General features: G+C 44.6%; 1 long non-coding RNA gene across 1 annotated transcript in view; it reads right to left on the minus strand.

Annotated features, from left to right (window-relative positions):
* LOC147828601 (uncharacterized) overlaps positions 1-23,041 on the minus strand; it is a 128,257-nt gene that overhangs the window by 72,488 nt on the left and 32,728 nt on the right. The window lies entirely within an intron of this gene.

Raw genomic sequence — 23,041 nt, forward strand, 5'->3', positions numbered from 1 at the left:
TTGACATTTTTTACCTTTTTTTTTTTTTTTTTTTTTTGGTACCAAGAATTGAACTCAGGACCTTGCGCTTGCCAGGCAGGTGTGGCACAGTTGCACTAACCCCTGGCCCCTACCTTCAAAATTTAAAACATTGGTTGCTTATACCCTGGTCCTGGATGGATTTGTCAGTTTTACTTTGGCTAGGGCTTTTTCAAACCGACCATTTAATGTTTTCCCTCAACTTTAAATAAAACTTCCATTTGTTCTGGAATCTTTTAAACATGCCAATAACCCATACACTGGATGTCTACTCTGTGGCTCTACCTGCTTTTCTAAGCCTGCTAGGACATAGTCTTGGGGAAAACCTCCCCCGCTCTGAGTCTGAACCATCCCAGTACAGCCAGCCCCTCATCTCTGCCGAAAGCTGCACCACCTGGAGAGCGGTTCACCACGGCAGCCGGCCACTTCCCTCCCTTCCAACCTACAGCCAAACCAAACAAACGAACGGAAACATGAGGAGGCAAAGCCCACAAAGCTTGTTCAGTACAGAGGGGTCTGGAGGGCTGGGCCTCAATCACATTTTTTTACATACGTCAGTTTTAGAAACCTCTCACAGGACTGAGACTCCACCACCACAGCCCAGCACCGCAGCCACATGGGAAGGTATGGCTAATGGTCACCAAGTGCGTGCCAGTTGGGAAGTGCCCGGATGTTCTTATGACACCTGTGATGCCCGGATGTTCTTACAATGCACACCCATTGTTGCACAGGTACCAAAGAGTGCACATGTGCAGGAAGTAGTACTGAAGGAGGTGCAAAAAAATGCCTTGACATCAACGCATAGAGTCCTACAAGTTCAGCTAGGCTGTAAGAGAACTTCAACAGTGGGGTTTTTTATGGCAGTTTATCTGCCTGATCCAAGACCCCACCCAGGACCACATACTGCAATTTGCTATCGTGTCATTTTTCATTTTTCTTTATTAAGTTTTATTAGTACATTATTGCAGTACATAATGATTGAATTCCTCGTGGGGAGTTGGTACATGTACATAACACATCTTAATTCTTTTTCCATTCCTTTCCCTTCATCCTTTTTCTCCTCCATTCATCTCTTGGTCCCCTTCCCTTTTGCAAAAGATCTATCTCTCTGATTTTTATCTTATTTTCCTCTTTATTTATATTTTGGGTTTCTTATATAAGAGAAACCATGTCATATTTAAGCTCGTGTGTCTGGTTTATTTCACTTAACATTATGGTCTCAAGGTGCATCTATTTTCCTACAAATTTCCTACCAAGTTTCCTTCAAGATAATCCTTATATATGACATAGTAATAATACCCCACTTGTGTAAAGACCATATTTTCTATACCCATTCATGCCTTGATGGACATAAAGGTTGCTTAGAAGATTTCTCTCTTATGAGTTGTGCTGCCATAATCAGTTTTTCAGTTTGTCTTTAATGACATTCACATTTTGAGGTTGTTTTGTAGTATTTGGGATCCAACCCGGAGCTTCCTCCATGCTAGGCCAGTGCTCTACCACTGAGCTAAATCCCCAGGTCTGGCATTGACATTTTTTAAGAAGACAGGGTGGTTGTTTTGTATAATGTGTCCATCTATTCTGTGTTATCTCCTGTTATCTCAGAATCAGGTTATGAATTGGTGGTAGAAGTTCATACGTGATGAGGTTTGCATCCCTGTGGCTGTGTTGTCTCAGAAGGCATGTCATAGGACTTAGTGTTGACTAATCATTTGGTTGAGGTGGTGTCTTCCAGCTTTCTCCACTATAAAGATACCTTTTCCCCCATTGCAGATAAGGGCCTTTTTTTTTCATTCCTGTTCCCCATGGAATCTCCATAGGGTCCTTTATTACAGCATGTCAAATATCAATCTCTTTAACTTTACCCCTGCCTTGCTCTTATTAAATTCCCTCTCCCAGTTGGCAGTCTTACTACCCACCCAGAAGCTCCAGCTAGAAACCTCAGGGGTCTTTAATTTCTCCTTGTCCATATGTAGCCAAGAGGTCCTAGTGATTCTCAGAAATATCTACCAAATCAGACACCTCTTCTACTTTAATAATTTAACAGGCTAAGGGACTGTATTGGGTGAGGATTTAGGCAACATATTGTCTAAGGAAGAGGATGGGATGTGTACATTTATGCCCAGGGACAGTTTGAACCCTGTAAAAGACACTTTTTGTCATGCATAGTTGTAGGAATATCCCAGCTTATTTTGGAAGAAGACCTCCAACTTCAACCCAAGACCTCCAATCTGTACTTTCAGGAGTGGATTTTTTCAGATTAAACCAAATAAGGACAGTCATTTACATGGTTATACAGGTTGGTTATGAATAAATCATTTACAAAAGGCCAATCAGAACAAATGTGAAGAATGTTATTTGAAATGATGTAAATGAGAGCCTTCTCATCTTGGGAAATCATCTGAGAGCTGCTACGGCCCAAGGGAAGCCTGGAATAGATAAGAGAAGGTATGCCTAAGAACCCAGAAGTGGAGCCAGGTCTGAGGAAGGAGAACAACACAGTGAATGCTGGAAGTTTTTTAATCCTTCCTGAAGTCAGATGTCAGAAATGAACAAACAAACCAACTTTTTGTTACTTAAGGCTTTCAAATTTATTTATTACTTTTAGCCTGAAATATGGTTAAATGATATGGGTCCCAAATTCAGCCATAACAGATGAATGAATTATGGGTGACATTATTTAAAAAATCACTTTAAATTTTATTCCAGTTGAAAAGGATGCATATGGTGCTGTTAGGATGGGAGAGCCCAATGCCTGTTGTGCCTATGAGGAAGTAAAGGAGCAAGCTAAAGTGGACTTACTAAGGCTGAATAACCTCTGCTAGAATACTTGCTATGGCTGAAGAGAAAGGCTGAGGCAATGGATGGACACAGGTATGAATAGCCAAAGACTTTTGCCATGGAGACAAACAGGCCCTGAGCAGACAGCAAGCAATATTGTCAGTGTCTTGAGATCAGCAAAGCAGCACAGGTCTTGGGGCAGAAGGACTGTTGCTTGCAGACAAAGACAGCCCTACACACAAGTGAGGTCACAAGGGACCACACTTGCTAGCTGTGGAAGAAATCCCACGAGGACAGGACATGACTGGGCGTTGTGTGGTGGCTGAGCAGCAGGGGAGTCAGGCTGTCCCAGAGACTGATCGAACCTTTCTAGACCTCATGGAAGGATCAGGACCCCATGGGTCTTGCCAGGTCAGGAGCTCTAGTGTGGTTCAGGTGGGCCCACACCCTCAGGCTGAGGTGGGCAAAGGTCCAGCTGGGAAGTTTCCGGGGCCTTGTTGAGAGCGTCGGACACAGGCAGCCACACTCCTGCACCCACACACTATACTGTTTTTGACCACACACCTGGGGCAGGGGCCTAGACCTGTCCAGGACTCACTGGGGGCTGCCCCACCGCATCTCCAGAACCTCCCCAAGAGCCAAGGTTGGACCCGTCCCCGAGAGGTGTCACTCATGTGCCATGCAGGGGTCAAGGCCAGGACCTCGAGGAGAGTGACTTGGTCACCGAGACACGATACTGGACACACACAAGTTAAACAAGGAGAGGTTTATCTCGGCTCGCACTTTGTAGAGGTTTCAGTCCCTAGTCAGCAGCTCGAAGGCAGCGAGGCATGGCAGAGGGGCCTGGCAGACAGAAAGCAGAGTCCAGGGAGCAGAGGCAGCGAGATGAAAGCTTCCAGGCCCTGAACCAGGCGATTTCTCTCAGCCCAGATCCCACCTCCTGACAACCCAGGTGGACCACGCCCATGAGGCAATCACCTCCCAGAGGCGGCTTGTGAGTGCATGAGGCTCTGCGGACAGGTAGCCATAAACTGTCCCTGAGGGAGAGGTATGTGAGGGCAACCTGGGGGCAGGAGGAGGGGCGCGCATCCCTGCAGGTCAGCTTCCCAAGCTGGAGCTCTCTCCTTCTGGGACTGGAGCAAGCGGGGCATGCAGTAACACCGAGCGGCCACCGGAGGGCAGCAGAGCCCTGCACTGAGAGCATGCGTCGAGGTTGCCAGGGGCCCCAGCTCTGCCAGGATTGTATGAGGATGCGTAGCATAAAGAGAATATGTTCGTATATTCGTGCTTATTTCTACCACCTTATTCTGTCTTCCTCTCTGTCTTGCTTCCTCTAAGTAGGCTTGAAGCTTTTCGTTATTTCTTCAGAAGTAATTCACCTCGCTGTTTCTTTTTCAGAGAGAGAGAGAGAAAGAGAGTGTGTAGGTTTTGCTCAGTAGCCCAGATAGGTCTGGAAATCACAGAGGTCCTCCTGCCTCAGCGTCCAAGATCTGAGATTGCTGAGAAGCAACACCACGCTGGACTTTTCCTTTTCTCTTGCAGTTAGGAGTGATGCATCTGGTTTCTGGTTTTTCCATAGTGATCGTAGAAATCACACCCTGAACATTTGCTTGTTAAATTCAGGTCTTTAAATTTCTTGATTAGCTTTTGTTTAGAAGAGGTTTAGCTTCCAGGAAAACTGAGAGAATGCTGGCCTGGCACAGCTCAGAGCGAAGGCGGGGACCTAGGCTCCCCAGAGGGTGGAGCATCTCCATCAAACACTCCGGACTCCTCTGCATAGGAGGACCCTGACCTTTCCCAGTTATCTGATGGTTTGTTCCTGGGGCCACAGTGACGCCCCGCTGGGATCCTTCCTCTGAGGGCTCTGCTGAGTGCACGAGCTCCACAGTGGCACAGGTGGGTCTCAAGTGAGCTGTTCGCGGCCCTGGCGCTCTGCCTTCCTGCGGCCCAGGGCCTTCCACGTCCTGCAACAGGCACTTCCTTCCTTGTCCTGAAGGCCTCTCGGGGACCCCGGTGGCTGCGCTGAGCTGACAGGGAGCGTGAATTCCGGGCTGCGCTGGTCCTGGCTTCCTCCTTTCCTGTTCGCCCATGCTCTGAGCCACTCTCCTGGCTTCCACGCTGTCCTCTGCGTGGCAGTGTCCCCGCTGTCCTGGTCCGGGAGGAGGCCTGTAGGGGGGCCACCTCTGCTGGGCTTCTGCACCCCAGAAGTTCCTCGCTCCCCTGGATGCCAAACGGGAGAGCATGCAGCGAGCCTGGGTGGCCAGCAGGGGGTGCCCGAGCCCGCGTGGTGACCGTGGTCCCTGAGGTGCTGGGCCTGAGGCTGTGCGGGTGGTTCCAGCCCAGCCTGGCCAGGCCCCAGGAAGCACCGGGTCCTGCCTGCAGAGGAGCCCATTTCGGCCTTGCGGCCACGTGAGTGTGGACAAAACAGGGTATTGGAGCAACACATTAAAATAAAGACTCATCATCAGTCCTAAACTCCCATTCTGTGCATCATAATGTACATTACTGAAAAGAAAATTGTCTTCAATAAATTGTAAGATTTTATGCTCTAAATATTTCATAGATTTCTTATAACAAGTCTAGATCACTTATCAGAAATTGCATCCTTTTATGGAAACTACAGGTTATGGATTCTATCTGGATGTCACCCTCAAGCCCCTTGCACCCAGAGGTGAGGGCTTACAGAGGGTGACTGGGTGATGGGGGTGCTACGCCAGGCTTGGTGTCAGGATGTGGGCCTGGTTGGAAGAGGTGGGTCAGCACAGGTGTGACCTGGGTGTATCTTGCTCCCTGGCCCACACTTTACCATGTGCCTCCTGGCCTCCACCAGGCAAGCAGCATTTCTATCAATGTGCACCTCTGACATGCCATCCTGCCATCCTGGAACTAGCTAACTATGAACTGAAATGTGAGCTGAAACAAACCTCTCTTCCCTTAATGTGTACTGTTGAGTATTGTGTTCAGGGACAAGAAAGTGAGTTTAAACAGATATTGGTACAAGTCTGGTCACTGCAGAGACTGTACCTCAGCAGGTGGGTCAGAGGCCTGTGGAAGTGGTCCACAGCAGTTTGGAAAGGTTTGGAGATGCCAGCTGGAGAAGCAGCCCTAGAATGCTATAATCTGAGCTTGATGGAAGATTCTGGTCAGAGCTCAGAAGGCCAGAGTGCAGATAGATTGCAGATGAGAAAGGCTAGACTTAGGAGGTTTCAGTTGCGAAGAAGGATGCCAGTGGCTGTTGGATCCAGGCCATGTGTGTTGTGCTCCAGCAGAAAACTGGACTGTATTGTGTTCATGTCCTGAGATTTGTGTGAGACTGATACTAAGGGTGGAAGAGTCATTCATCTGATGGAGAAAATATCAAGGTAGCTAAATATCAGGCTGTGGCATGGATGCTGCTTGCTACTTTGAGCCAGGTTTGTGCTGAAAATGAGGAGCAACAACCCATTTAAAAACTTTTCAATTTCCCCCAAAAAGAAAGGCATGTAAAGATGGAGCAATGGACAGCCTGGTGGATCAAAGATTAGCATTAAAAAGAATCCAAGTACTTTACAATAGGACAATGGAAAAGATGCCCTGAAGACATATAAGGAACCCACAAGGCCCAACCTTTCCAAGGCTCACAGTTGCAAAAGGGAAAGACTTTGTTTTGAGAGGAGAGCCCTAGGGCACCCTGCTTGAGAAGGACCACCTCAGTGGGTTCCCTGGGATTCATTCAGTGCATGGTGCTCAGCCATCCAGGCACATGGATGCTTCTGCAGCCATGATGCACAAAGGCCTAAGGACTGCTTGGAGCCAGTGGTAGAACTTTGTGTCATCTACAGGGTGCTGTTTTCACAGGTATGCAGAACGCAAGAGTTGAGTCAGGAAGGCTTCCACCCAAATTTCAAAAGAAGGCCTAGCAGGCCAGGCTGGGTGTCCCTGAGAGGGCAGTGCATGCAGCTGTGAGAGTTAAACCAAAGGTGCACTGGAGAACCCAGGATGAGGGTGCAATCAGGAACATGGAACACCTGTGGAAAGCCACACACCCAAACATGTAACCCTCATCTAATCAGGAAGGAAACATCAGGAAACCTTAAATTTAGGGACATTCTATAAGATATCAGCTCAGTCATCCTCAAAACTGTCAGCTTATACAAAATGAAAAAAGGAAAAATTGTGAAAATATCAGTCAAGGGGTGTCTGAGGGATGCAACAATGAAATGCAATGTGGCAGCCCGGACGGGACTCCAGATTGTTGTGGAGAGCAAGTGGTAAAGGTGGATTTTAGTTAGTAATTATACATCAATATTTGCTCACTACTTGTACAGGATGTACTAGACTAATGTATGACATTAATAACAGGAAATGGAAGAACTCGGTTGCCATCTTAATTGTATATAAATCTAAAACTCGTAATATATATAAGCTGTACTATGAGTTGTTTTTTTTCGTATTTTTGGTTTTTCTTTCTTTTGGTACTAGGGATTGAACTCAGGACCTTGTGCTTGTGAGGCAGGCATGGTGCCACTGAGCTAAATCCCCGGCCCTTCAAGCTCTGTTATGTACATGTAGCCACTCCTCAAATGATTGTGAACTGCACAAAAATAAACAACCGTGTAAACTGCAGGCCTAATTTCTAACACTGTCTCTCCCACCCTCAGCCATAATAGAACCCTAAATCTAATCCTAAACCTCAACCAAATCCCAACAAAAACCGCAACCCAAACTGCACCTTACCCCTTTGTCCTAAGCCACTTCCTCACCCTAACTGTAGTGGAACTTTGTGGATGCGACCTCACTTCCTTGGTATTGGAACCCAAGGAAGCTGGGCGCACTTCTGAAGCTGTCTCACATCCTGACCCCTTGGAGGGACTATGAAGAGGGGAGGATGAGCTGTTGCCGTTTTCCCACTTTCTGAAAGTCTAGCCACAGAAAGGACTGCAATCCGAGCCTTTTATGACCTTGGCTCGGCTCTGGCCACAGATGTTTCCAGCTAATGTTCAGGAGGAACCCAACAAGTGAGAGAGGCAACCCAGTGCCCATCCTGGCCATCAGCGCCAGCCGTGACCTCTCATGGGCAGTGCTTCCCCCTCGCACTCAGAGTAAGGGGCTTGCTTGGACAGAGGCAGGCTGTGAGGTGTGAGAGCTCTGTCCCACCCACCCCCACACACAGCCCCCACTTCATGGCTGGAAGTACAGCAAACATTGTGGACTCCTAGTGTAGGGAACAGGGGAAGGGGACTTTACCAGTACCTCTGCAGTAAGTCCTAGTCTCCTGCGAGCCATGGCAGCACATGGCGAATTACAGGAAAGGTAGACAAATGAGACTGAGAAGAAGCTGAGCTTTGGGTCTGATCAGTGCTGCTCTGGGAGGTAAAGACTAAAGACCCCCTAGCTTGCAGAACCTTTTATTCAGTACATGGGGAAACAAATGTAACAAGTGAAATATAGAGTTCAGTACTTCACATTGGGATAAACAAGGTGTAACAAAAGGCTGGGGGGTAGGGGAAATCTAAGAACAATGAGGAATTATGCAGATGAAGATTTGGTTCCTCCCTGGCATCTCCCACAGGTGTGGTCTTGTCCTGGAGATTACAGCATCCGGGGATCACTGAGGTCTCAGTTGTGACCAGAGGCCAAAATGCAATTATGTCTGGAATGTCCTAGCTGGGCTGTAGGCAGGAGAACTAGGTCTACTCAAATGATTTTTCCCTAGAATTATGTAGCATTGCTCCCAACATATCTCCCTTTCTTTTTGTTTTATGTGAAGGTGTTTTTAGGAAAAGTGAGTACACCCAACAATAGCTTGACCCTATATATTGTGAGGATCTATAGTGTGTTTGACTGGCTTAGCTGTCTAAGCATAATTTCTATTAATTGGGGCTGTAAAAGGATGAAAAATCAAATAATAAATTTATTTTTTTAAACAATGTTGGCTAAAAAAACTTAAAACTTTTGCTGAACTCAAATAGCTATTGTCTTATATAGTTATACTTTTCTACTGGATGTTCAAGACCAAGTTACAGTGAGATCTATATTAAATAAAGTCAATCTCTTGCTATCTAACAAGGTCAGTTAAGTCTCCACAGGCACTGTCTTGGAACCATGCATAGAGCCTCTTAGCTCCTCTGTCAGTGTCAGCCATCAGGATATGTCATGGCCTTGCTTCACCATGTTGCTTCCTGCGAAAGCATGGGAGATTTTTTCCTCCAGGTGACATTCCTTTGGCACACTTTTTGTTGGATCTTTACTGTTCTGGTGTTCAGCAACCTCCCTGCTCAGGAGGTTGGGTGACTCACCAAAAATGTAGGATCTTGGAGATGGTTCCCTCATGTCCTGGATCTTATTGTTGTAGTTGACCTTGGAGGGCCAGGGCCAAAATATTGGCTGCCTTTTTTAGCCCAGATACCTCTTCAGTTTTGGTCTCTAAACTTTGGTTGTTGAACACCCAGAAGAGAAGATCAATAACATTAGCATTGTAAGAGGAGTAGTGAACTCAACTGTTATAATTTTACCTGGATATAAGCATTTTGGAATAAAAATATAGTTAAACTGTTATTATTGTCAATGATAGTTGCTGTTGTGGTTGGATCCCTGAGTAGCTATCTTTTTATAGGATGTCATCTAAGGGAAATAAATCAGCATACAAGTATGCCTATTATCATAGGTGCCTGGAGCATAAGAGAAGGGCGAATATCTGAATCAAAAGGTTATTACCATAAACAATGTTAGAAGACCTATACAATTAGAGGGCATGAATACATTTTGTACACCAGAAAAGGAGCGGTAATAAATATTATAGTTATATAAAACATTATGTTTTTCAATGTAGTTTGGTACCAAAAGCATCTCTCCAATAACACTCTTTTGTTTATACCACAGAAATTAATCTTTTGAAGATGACCAATGTAGACATATCACAATAACATATTGAGTGTTTAAATGTCAATGATAACCAATGTAATCAATTTATAACATATTTAGAATTTAAACTTCAATGATAACCAATGTAATCAATTTATAACATATTTAGGATTTAAACTTCAATGATAACCAATGTAATCAATTTATAACATATTTAGGATTTAAACTTCAATGATAACCAATGTAATCAATTTATAACATATTTAGGATTTAAACTTCAATGATAACCAATGTAATCAATTTATAACATATTTAGAATTTAAACTTCAATGATAACCAAAGTAATCAATTTATAACATATTTAGAATTTAAACTTCAATGATAATGTAATCAATTTATAATAACATTGATACAATATTTGTTGTGGTGTGTTTTTCAAAAGATTATGAAAATTACTAGGGGGTCCCTTTAGTGAATTAAGACCAGAATGATTATTTTCTGGGTAGCCACTTCTTTATTCACCAAAGGGAGTACCCACAGTCTCTATTTACTATGACAAACAAGTAATATGAATATATATATCTTCTTATTTTACAACTGATTATTGCAATTTGATTATTCCATGTAGATGACAATACACGTTACTTTTATAAAATAAATCTCGGTGGCACTTTGATCAATTAGCATCCTGGGAAGGAAGGCATCCCTTTAATTTAATAACATTTATCTGTAAGCCAATTTAACAATAGGTGAATATCTTTTAAGAAAAAAATTTTTTTTTTCAAAAGGTGAAAAGGAAAAGAGAAAAAAAAATTGAGCTCAACTGTACAAACACAGACACCAGACAAACATATGACAATTTATAAAATTAAAGTGCACTCAAATATATTTGGCCAAATTGAATTATAATATCCTTTTTATGATTATTAGATTTATAATTGTATGACTGGTCAAAAACTTTGGGATAGTCAATTAACAGAGATCTCTTGAGATTAGAATCAGAAGGAATGAAAGCGCTTTTATACCTGTAAATATAAAAAGAGCATTTTGAAGTTGTCCCCCACCTTTACACATTTTTTTACCATAAATCTATAATTATTATTCCTCTGGGGTCATCATCTCAGTCCTGGACCCTGCCATGGATTTGTTGGTTTTCGCTGGTGAGGTGGGTCCCTGAGGTGCAGCTGGCTCATGGGCACTATTACTCATTCTTCGAGATGTTGGTGGTTCCACCAGTGTGACCCACGGTCTCACGTTCCAGGAGGGCAGCCACAAGGTTACATCATTATCTGTCAGGACACAGGCAAAACCTCTCCCCCAAGTTATTAAGGCAGTGGGGCCATTCCAGTTACCTGTTTGGACATCTTTCCAAAGGACTTGTGGTTTTTGAGTCTTAACCATGCCATCCATTTGCCAATGGAGCATAGCAGGTGATTGTGTGGAACCTGCTACAGGATTCAAAAAATTGAGTACAAAAACAGCTAGATCTAAATGACCTTGTGGAGGCAGCTGAATTCCTTGTGATTGTTTAAGCAATTGATGTTTGAGGGTGGCATGGGCCCTTTCTACTATGGCTTGTCCTTGTGGATTATACAGGATACCAGTACTATGCTTAACATGCCAAATAAGAAAGAATTTTTGGATAAATTTATTAACATATGATGGACCATTGTCAGTTTTAATATTTTTGGGCACTCCCATGGCAGCAAAGGCAGACAAGCAGTGTTGTTGAACATGGTGACCTTTCTCACCAGAGTGACACGTGGCATGTATCATGTGTGAAAATGTATCTATAGAGACATGTACAAATCGAGACTTTCCAAACGAGGGGACATGTGTCACATCCATCTGCCAAATCACATTGGCGGCTAGGTCTCGAGGGTTAGTTCCCTCAGGGGGAATGGGCCATAGAATCTGCTGGCAACTAGGACAAGCCATAACTATCTGTCGTGCCTGAGCTCGAGATAGCTGAAAATCATGTTGTAGTGCCTTGGAATTCTGATGGAAATAACTATGTGATTCCTTAGCTTGATCAAAAGCAGCAAGGAATCCTATAAGCTGATCTGCTTGTGCATTGCCATAGGAAAGTGGCCCAGGAAGGTTTGTATGTGATCGAATATGTCCAATATAAAAGGGAGCAGTTCTTTGACATATGGCCTTTTGTAATCTTAAAAACAAGTTTAATAATTTGGGTTCTAAGGTAGAGCAGACCATAGCTCCTTTCAGTCTTTGAGTCAAACTGCATAAAAGGAATCACTTAAAATATTGAGAGGTTGGGAGGGAAAGTTTTCAATCAAAATAAAACAGCTAGCAACTCTGACCACTGAGCAGAGAGACCAGGTGTAGGCAACACATAACTAAAGGAAGAGCTCCAAATTGCTGCTTGGCCCTTAGAGGAGCCATCAGTGAAATAGGTTGAGGCACCTTGCAATGGCTGAAATTGAGTAATCTTGGGGAGAATAAACTCATGTTGTGAAAAAAGCTGAAACAGAGGATCACTAGGGTAATGATTATCTATGTGTCCAATGAAATCTGTAAAGGCTACTTGCCAATATAAAGCAGTTTGTAGCAGCATCTGCATTTGATCCTTATCAAATGGGATGATGATGAAATGAGGGTCAGCACCAAATAATTGTCAGGTACGATTACATCCCAAGGAAACTATTTTTGCAATTTGTTCTAGATATAATTGTAGAGATTTCACTAACTGGTTAGATAAAAACAACCATTCCATGGGAAAGACCCGTTTCTCATACCATTGCCCTATTAAGCCTGTGGGTGAGTGGGGGGTGTTAAGCACAAACAAATAAACTGGATAATTAGAGTTGATATGAAAAACCTGACGGTTATGTATGCTTTTTTTTCTATTAATTGTAACTCCTTTTGTGCCTCCAGAGTTAATTTTTGAGGGGAATTAAGATCAGAATCTCCCTGTAATATTTTGTACAAATTCTGCAATTGAAAAGTTGCTATCCCTATCTTAGGCCTAATCCAATTAATGTCACCTAATAATTTTTGAAAATCATTTAATGCTTTTAATTTGTCTGTCCTAAATTGCATCTTTTGTGGCTTAACTGATCATTCTGATAACAAGGTACCCAGGTAAATATAAGGCTCAGATAGTTGAACTTTTTCAGGTGCTATGCACAATCCAAAATGCACTAAATCCTTCTTTGCAACAGCAAAGGCCTGTAAAAGTAGCTGTTGTGTATTTGCAGAGATTAGTATGTCATCCATATAATGTGTTAAATATACAGTAGGGAATAATTTACGAGTAGCTTGAAGAGCCTGTGTTACAAAAAGCTGACACAGTGTGGGGCTGTTAGCCATTCCTTGAGGCAACACAGTCCATTGAAAGCACTTCATCAGTTCTTTAAAATTTGTGTTAGGTACTGAAAAGGCAAGGAATGTTAAAGAAGCAGTCTTTTAAATCTATAATTATAAGTAGCCACTTCTGGGGGATTGCCACTGGGTTTGGTAAGCCAGGTTGCAGTTACCCCATTGGAATGAGGCTTGCATTAACTGTACGTAAGTCCCGAAGCAAACGCCATTTGCCTGACCTTTTAGGAATAACAAAGACAGGTGTGTTCCAAGGGCTCACAGATGGTTCTAAATGCCCCTTGTTAACTTGTTCTAATGAGAGTTGTTGTAGAATGGTTAGTTGCTCCTGTGGTAGGGGCCATTGATTAACCCAAACAGGATCATTTGATTTCCATTGTAAAGGCAAGGCTGCCTTGGGTGGAGAAACGTCTTTAATAGCCCCAACTAAAAATTTTTGATCATATCCAATTCCACAGCGATTATTTTTTTGTTTCTGTTCTATAGGCTGTGTTGTTCCCTGAAGTTGCTTGCCTAATCCTTTTCCTGGTTCATATCCCATTTTAGACATCATCTGTTGGCCCAGTGAAGTTTCAGGGGGCAAAGTAGTCACTACAACTCTCCATTCTTTTAACAAATCTCTGCCCCATAAGTTTACAAGTATGGGAGCTATGTAAGGACAAATATATCCCAATTGACCATTAGGCCCTTCATAAGGCAGAGGAATGGAGCTTTGTAAAACTTGTTGGGGGGCGCCAAGGCCTACCAGAGATGTTTCAATTGGTTTTTTCCCCCAAGATGATGGTCAAAAACATGTGCCAATCACGGACACATCCACGCCTGTGTCTATCAGCCCTGTAAAGAATTTGCCATTCAATTTAATTTTGCACATGGGGCAGTTTTTGGAAATCTCTTGAGTGAAATAAATCTCTTCTTGAGGAATTTCTGGCTGAAGATCCTCTTGGGAATTTTTAAGGCTAACATTATTTAATTGTGATTTAGGCAAGAGCAACAATTGTGCAATATAATCTCCTTGTTCTATTACCCAAAGTCCTGTGGAGCTAACAGGAACACACAATTCCGAGGTACAATCAGAATCAACAATAGCTGGAGTAACAGTAATGCCTTTCAAAGTTAGGGAGAATTTTCCAAGTATCAAGCCAATGGCTCCGGGGGATGGGGGTCCATGAATTCCTGTGGGGACAGATACCGGAGTCTCACCTCCCAGCAGGCGAACTCTCTGAGCAGCAGAAAGATCTATTCCTGAGCTCCTGAGTGTTCCCCTGACAAGGGAAGAAATGTCCCTCCGCACGGACACCCATGTTGTCTGATTTTGTACTTGTGCACGGGTCTGAACCGGGTACCACTGACTCAGGGGGACTGGGGCCCCCTGGCCCTGATCTCCTATTGTTTCCCAAGCCTGGGGAAGGGCTCGATTTCCATTTCCTGGCAGCAGTGCACCATCCCTATTGTAAGACCGCTGGCCTTACCAAACGCTCCGAGGAGCTGACTGTAGTGAAGCACACCCAGGGATCCCAGCGGTGCCTCCAGAATGTAAGACCAAGGGCCCTACCAAATGCTCCGAGGAACTGACTGCAGCAAAGAACACCCAGGAAGGAACACACCGGACAAGTTGGAAAGTAAAACAGACCTTAGTCTGGCCAGATGGCACTCCCAAAGCAAAGTAGCTTAGAGAGGCAATCAGCCCAGAGTCCGAGGCTCTTTTTATAGGGGGTTTCAGGGAAGTTAACAGGCAAAATTTACAGAAGAGGGAACAAAGGTTAGTGGTCTTACATTTGTATGTTAATTAGCCTGACATGTACTGATGGTCAGCAGATGTTTCATAGATTGTTCTATAGATAGCGGTGTCTGGAACATCAGTTTTCAAACAAAGAGTTGAATAATTTACTTTGGGACCTTATGGCTGATACAGATCTTATCTAGTGTTCTGGGACTAACAAGCATCTTTATCTATTTGCTCACATTCAATCACAGTTGGGGCTAGGGGAGTTTTATGATTACAAAGTTATGCAGTCCCACACTATCACATTTGGAGCAGCAATCTTTAGCCCAGTGAATGCCTTTTCTGCATCGAGGGCAAAGGCCAGGCGGTAACTTATTTTCTCTGGATGTCTGACCTAGTGGCTCTGGGTCAGCTGGTAAAGCCCCTTTCATTTTGCAGTTTTTTCTGAGATGCCCCAATTTTCCACAATTAAAACATTTTAAATCACTGTGTGTACTGCGTAAATGTTGGGAGATGGCTTGAGCCATCAGAGCCACATTGTATGAAGGAGACCCAACATTTTGGCATGCCTTAAGATCTTTAGAGGAGTGAACAGGATTTATTGCCTGTTTGCAATCCATATTAGCATTTTCATAGGCTAGCTGTAAGATCAGGATGTCTGCTGCCTGGGAATTAGAAATCTGTCTCCTAACAGTTTGTTGTAGTCTTGTTACAAATTCTGTGTAAGTCTCCACCAGCCCTTGCATGATTTGAGTAAAAGATTTCGTCCGCACACCCTCAACTGGCACAGAAGCCCAAGCCCTCCGCAGGAGGTCCTCTAGCTGGTGAAAGAGTAATGCTGGGCAACAGGCCTGCCTGCTTAAATCCGAAAAGTCACCTGTGCCCAATAACATATCAATAGTAACTTCTCTTGACTGAGCATCTCCCTGAGAATTTTTATGAGCCTGTTCCCTGATTAAAGAACGAAGTTCCACCTCAAAGTGGAGATACTGAGCTGGGGATAGGCATGTTTTTGCAAGGTGAAAAACATCATGAGGAACCAGAGAATAAGTCTGAAGTACATTGTCCAATAAACCCACTGTATAGGGGCTTTGGACGCCATTAGTTAGCACACCCTGCCTGAGGTCCTTCAGGATGATAAAATCAAATGAGGCATGAACATACACATTCACCTCCGGGTCATCAGGATCAGGCAAAACTGTGACAGAAAAGCACAAAGGGTCTCCAACCACCTTGCTCAATGTCACAGCCTTTTGCAGGGTACAGCGATAGGGAGTGGCCCCAGAAGAGGGCTTCACAAGAGGGGCAGCTAGACCTCTGCGAGATGGCTGAGGGGCTAGAGAGTTAGGGTCTTCCTCAGCACGCTGTGGCGGTGGAGCAGAAGCCACAGTGAGATGAAAGCAAACCAGAGAAGAAGCCGAACAAGGGGAAACCTGGACAGAAGAGTTGGTGGGGGGAGGGGTAGCCGAGGTTTCCTGAACTGAGAGAATTTGAGAGCAGAGTGGACTGAGGCCCAAGTGCGGAGCGTTCGGGGAGAGAGACGATCACCCCTTCGCCGGGCCTCATGGAGAACAGTACCTACATGTTCCCATGCTATCGAGTTAGTTGTCCCTTCCTGGGGAAAAGATGGGACATACATTTGTATGCCTTTTAACAAATCTATCACAGCATCCTTAGGTACTGGGTACATAGCTTGCTTTAACAGCGACTTAAGTAATTTGGTAAAGTTACGCTGTTCTGTTGACAGAGACTGACCCATAGTTGTAACTCAGCAAAGATAGAAAATTACCCCCAGCTGGACACTCTTACCACCAGTGTCCCTCGTCGGAGTCCGGAAATCGTCCTGGGAAATCCGTGTGTTGTCACTTTTACTCCGAGTTTGTCTCACAGGCGAGTTCACTTGTGGATCCCATTCACAACCACATTGAGCACCAAATGTAGGGAAGGGGGAAAGGGGACTTTACCAGTACCTCTGCAGTAAGTCCTAGTCTCCTGCGAGCCATGGCAGCACATGGCGAATTACAGGAAAGGTAGACAAATGAGACTGAGAAGAAGCTGAGCTTTGGGTCTGATCAGTGCTGCTCTGGGAGGCAAAGACTAAAGACCCCCTAGCTTGCAAAACCTTTAATTCAGTACATGGGGAAACAAATGTAACAAGTGAAATATAGAGTTCAGTACTTCACATTGGGATAAACAAGGTGTAACAAAAGGCTGGGGGACAGTGGAAATCTAAAAACAATGAGGAATTATGCAGATGAAGATTTGGTTCCTCCCGCAGGTGTGGTCTTCTCCTGGAAATTACAGGATCCAGGGATCACTGAGGTCTCAGCTGTGACCAGAGGCCAAAATGCAATTACATCTGGAATGTCCTAGCTGGGCTGTAGGCAGGAGAACTAGGCCTACTCAAATGATTTTTCCCTAGAATTATGTAGCATTGCTCCCAACACCTAACCCCAACCCTAAGCAGCAGGACCAAATCGCAATACCCAGGGACTGGACATTCGACATTATCCCTAACCCTCCCCATGAACTTATGCTAATACTAACTTTCCAGCCTACACTGGAAGACACAGGCATTTCAATTTCAATGCTATCTATCATCCTGACCCTAACCCTAACCCTAATCCTAACCCTAACCCAACCCTAACCCTAAGTCATTTTCATGTATCTCTATTTCTTCACGATCCATGACATTTAGGAAAAGAAGAACCCTAACCCTAAAAATCATACCCACACTCCAAACGTCAGGTACATGAATTGGAACCCTAAACCTAAACCTAATCCTAACCCTAAACCTAACCCTAAGCAGCAAGACCAAATCCTAATACCCAGGGACTTGAAATTCAAAATTATCCCAAACCCTCACCATGAACTTATGCTAATACTAACATTCCAACCCACACTTGATGACCCAGGCATTTCAATTTCATTGCTATCTATCACCCTCACCCTAACCCCAACCCTAACGTAACACTAAGTCATTTTCAGGTAAATCTATTTCAGCACTATCTATCACACTTACAAAAATGAGAAGCATAACTCTAAATGTCATACCCACACTCCAAAAGTCAGGTACAAGAATTGGAACCCTAAACCTAAACCTATTCCTAACCCTAACCCTAACCCTAACCCTAAGCAGCAGGGCCAAATTCCAATGCCCAGGTACTTGAAATTCAACCTTATCCCTAACCCTCACCATGGACTTATGCTAATGCTAACATTCCAACCCACACTCGAAGACACAGGCATTTCAATTTCAATGCTATCTATCACCCTAACCCTAACCCTAACACTACATCCACAATAACCCTAAGTCATTTTCAGGTACCTCTATTTCAGCACTACCCATGACACTTACGAGAATAAGAAACCTAACCCTAAAATCATACCCAGAACACTCGCAGGAAAAAATAGAATGCTTTCAGTGCACTGTACTACATCTCCGGCCACAGAGGTGGATTCCAGGCTGGCACCACATTGCTCCCATGGTGGAGGCAGCTCCAGGCCACCATACCAATGCTCACAGCTAATTGGATGCTTCCGAAATGGCACAGAACAGCTCACAGGAAAAAAGAGAATGCATTCAATACACTTTACCACATCTCCTGCAACCAGTGATGATTCCGGGCTGGCACCAGGCCACTGCCATAGAGGAGCCGGCATCAGGGCTGCCATAACGATGCTCATAGCTAATAGGATGCCTCTGAAATACCCCAGAACACTCTCCACAAAAAAAAGAATGCTCTAGGTCCCCTGTACTATATCTTCTGCAATGGAGGAGGATTCTGGGCAGGCACCATGCTGCTCCCATAGTGGAGGCAGCTTCCATGCCAACATACTGATGCTCACACCTAATAGGATGTCTGCCATACGGCCTCTCCTAGCTAATGGGATGCTTCCCAAAAAGGCTCAGAATGGCTCACAGGAAAAATGAGAACGTGTTCCATCCATGTTACCACATCTCCTGCCAATGGGGAGGATTCTGGGCTGGCAGCACGCTGCTCCCATAATGGTGGTGGGCTTGAGGCTAAAGTACCAATGGTCACAGCTAATAGGATGCCTCTGAAATAGCCCAGGTCCCTCACAAGGAAAAGAGAATGCTTTTGGTCCACTGTACTACATCTCCTTCGACCAACGAGGATTCTGTGTTGGCACCAGGCCCCTCCCATTGTGGAGTCAGATTTTGAGACACCTCACTGCCACTCTCAGCTAATTGGATGCTTCCAAAATGCCTTACAATCGCACACGGGAAAAAAGAAAATGTTTTGGGTACACCGTACTACATCTCCTGCCATGGAGGTTCATTCTGGGATGGCATCACTCAGTTCCCATACGGGAGGTGGCTTCCGGGCCACTGTACCAATGCTCACAGCTAATGGGATGCTTCAGAAATGGCTCAGAACTGCTCACAGGAAAAAGATAATGCGTTTGATCTACCTTACCACATCTCCTGCCATGGGGGAGGATTGTGGCCTGGCACCAAGCTGCTCCTGTAATGGAGGTGGCTTCCGGGCCAACTTATGGCTGCTCCTAGCTAATGGGATGCTTCAGAAATGGCTCAGAACCTCTCACAGGAAAAAAGAGAATGGGTTCATTCTACCATACCACATCTCCTATAATGGGGGATGATTCCAGGATGGCACCATGCCACTCCCATAGTGGAGGTGGCTTCCAGGCCACCGTACCAATGCTCACAGCTAATATGATGCCTTCCAAATGGCACAGAACCCTCACTGGAAAAAGAGAATGTTTTCAGTCCACTGTACTGCCACCGAGGTGGATTCTGGGCTGGCACCACTCTGCTCCCATAGTTGAGGCAGCATCCAGGCTGCCATAGGTCCTATCTTAGCTAATAGGATGCTTCAGAAGTGGCTCAGAACCACTCACAGGAAAAAGAGAATGTTTTTGTACACTTTACAATATCTCCTTCCACGGACGTTCCTTCTGGGCTGGCACCACTCTGCTCCCATAGTGGAGGCGTCTTCTGGGCCACCATACCAATGCTCACAGCTAATGTGATGCTGCAGAAATGGCTCAGAACTGCTCACAGTAAAACACAGAATGTGTTCGATCTACCTTACCACATCTCCTGCCATGGAGGAGGATAGTGGCCTTGCACCATGCTGCTCCCATAATGGAGGTAGCTACCGGGCCATTTTATGGCCGCTCCTAGCTAATGGGATGCTTCTGAAATGGCTGAGCACCGCTCACAGGAAAAAAGAGAATGCGGTTGATTCACCTTACCACATCTCCTGCCACGGGTAGGATTCTGGCCTGGCATTACTATGCTCCTGTAATGAAGGTGGCTTCCAGGCCAATATACAAAGGCTCCTAGCTAATGAGATGTTTCAGAAATAGCTCAGAACCACTCACCAGAAAAAAAGAGAATGTGTTCGATCCACATTATCACATCTCCTGCCATTAGGGAGGATTCAGGGCTGGCTCCACACTGCTCCCATAATGTACGTGGCTTCCAGGCCAACATACTGATGCTCACAGCTAATGGGATGCTTCTGAAATGGCTCATAACCACTCAGAGAAAAAAAGAGAATGCGTTCAATCCACCTTACCACATCTCTTGCCACAGGGAAGGATTCTGGGTTGGCACCATGCTGCTCCCATAGTCGAGGTGGTGTCCAGGCCACCATATGGTCACTCCTAGCTAATGTGATGCTTCAGAAATAGCCCAGAACCCTCATAGGAAAAAAGGGAATGGTTTTGGTCCACTGTACTACATCTCCTGCCACGGAGGAGGATTCTGGGCTGGCACCATGCTGCTCCCATTGTGGAGGTGGCTTCCATGCCACCGTACCGATGCTCACAGCTAATTAGATGCTTCCAAAATGGCACAGAACAGCTCACAGGAAGAAAGGTAATGCATTTGATCCACCTTACCACATCTCAGACCACCTGGGAGTATTCTGGGCTGGCACCATGCCACTCCCATAATGGAGGCAGCATCGGGGCCACTGTACAGTTGCTCACAGTTGCTCACAGTTAATAGGATGCTGCTGAAATGGCCCAGAACCCTCAGAGGTCAAAAGACAATGCTTTTGGTCCACTGTACTACATCTCCTGCCATTGAGGAGGATTCTGGGTTGGCACCACACCCCTCCCGTAGTGGAGTTGGCTTTCAGTCTGCCTTATGGCTGCTGTCAAATAATTAGATGCTTCTGAAATCCCCCACAACCCCACACAGGAAAAAGTAGACTGCTTTCAGTACACTGTACTACATCTCCTACATGGAGGTTGATTCTGGGCTGGCGCCACTCTGCTCCCACAGTGGAGGTCGCTTCCAGCCCACTGTACCGATGCTCACAGCTAATAGGATACCTCTGAAATGGCCCAGAACCCTGACAGGAGAAAGAGAATGCTTTCAGTTCACTGTACTACATCTCCTGCCACAGAGGAGAATTCCGGGCTTGTGAGGCACTGCTCCCATTGTGGAGGCTGCTTCCAGGCCACCAACCCAATGCTCCCAGCTAATAGGATGCCTGCTAAATGACCCAGAATCCTCACAAGAAAAAAGAGAATGCTTTTGATCCACCATACCACATCTCCCTGTCTGGAGGTAGCTTCCTGACTGATGCCCTGCTGCTCTCATAGTGTAGGAGCCATCCCAGATGCCATACTGTCAATTCCAGCTCCTTGGAGTCTTCCAAACATCCTCAGACCCACTCACAGAGGAAAAGATGTCACTTTTTGTCCAACCTAACACTAACCAAACCCCTAACCCAACACTAAACCTAAATGCAGACCCCTGCCAAACCCCAGCCCCTACCATAAATATCTAACCTTAAACATAACCCCTACCCTAACCCTCTAAAGCTAACCCTACCCATGAACATTAACCCCTAACACTAACCCAAAACATTAAACCTAACCCTAAACCCTAACACTAATCCCTAACCCTAACCCTATCACCTAACAGTAACCACTAACACTAACCCTAACCCTAACAGTAACCCTGTAACCCTAACCCTATGAAATGAACCCCAACCCCAAACCCTAACACTAAACCGCTTACACTAACATTTACCTGAACCCATAATCCCTAACCCCCAACACTTAAGCCTTACACTCTAACCAAAGCCCTAAACCTAACCCCTAACCCTAATCCTAAACCCTAACCATAAACCCTAACCCCTAAACCTAACCCTAACCCAAACCTAACCCTAACCCCTAACCTAACCCTAACCCTAAACCCTGACCCTAGCCACAACCCCAACCCTATCCCCTAACCCTAACCCTAAACCCTAACCTCTAACCCTAACCCTAACCCCAACAGTAACCCTCCAGTAATCCACCCCCAACCCCTGCAGCTAACGCAAACCCTCACTAAAGTACTGAGCTAAACACTAACCCACACAAATATTAAAGATGAACTGATACATGAAATACAACTTCAAAATAGAACCCTAAACTCAAACAGAATCTTAACACTAAACTGCAAATTCCAAACTTAATGCCAAACACAGACCCAAATATTAACCATAATCCTAAACCAAACATATATCTGAATATATCCCTGGACATTTACCCTGTATCTGAACCAATCTAAACCCAATTCCTAACACAAACCTGAACACAAACCCAGAATCAAACCCTAATGCAAGCCTGAACACAAATCTGCACACATACTCCAACATAAGCCCTGTACCTCACACAACCAAAACACAAACACAAACCCATTCACAAATCTGAATACTGGACTTGAACTCTAACATGACCGCAAACATGAATCTGAGCTATAACTCAAACACAAATGCTAAACCCAGTGTGATGTAATTCACAAAAGTAAATATTAATTATCTTGATATATCAATTATATATATATCAATTGTGTATCTATATCAATTATTAAAAAAGGATAGATTATGCATTACCAGTATTCCTCATTTATTGACCAGTTTCTGTTCCTGCAACTAAGTCATTAAATGAATTGGCCAATAGATTAGGAATTGTATATGGTATGTACATTACAATATTCAGAACAAAGAAAAGGTTAAAGGAAGGCTGGGGATTTAGCTCAGTGGTTCTGCCACCTGCCTCTCAAGTGCAAGGTCCCAAGTTTGATCCCCGGTACAAAAAAAAAAAAGAAAAGAAAGAAATAGATGAGAAAGTGAGCTATTCAGATTTGCCTGTATTTTGGGCCAGGGATTTAGCTCAGTGGTTCTGCCACCTGCCTCGCAAGCACAAGGACCCAAGTTCAATCCCCAGTACCAAAAAAAGAAAAAGAAATGGTTAAAGGAAATTCCAACTTGATGACTTCACTTTTATTTGCATAACTCTTACATACAACACTGTAATATATAGCAGAATATAAAACTACAGTAC

This window comes from Heterocephalus glaber, unplaced genomic scaffold (assembly GCF_053883595.1).
Source record: "Heterocephalus glaber isolate CG9 unplaced genomic scaffold, H.glaber_assembly_v1.0 deba00000943, whole genome shotgun sequence".
In the NCBI taxonomy this organism is placed as follows: Eukaryota; Metazoa; Chordata; class Mammalia; order Rodentia; family Bathyergidae; genus Heterocephalus; species Heterocephalus glaber.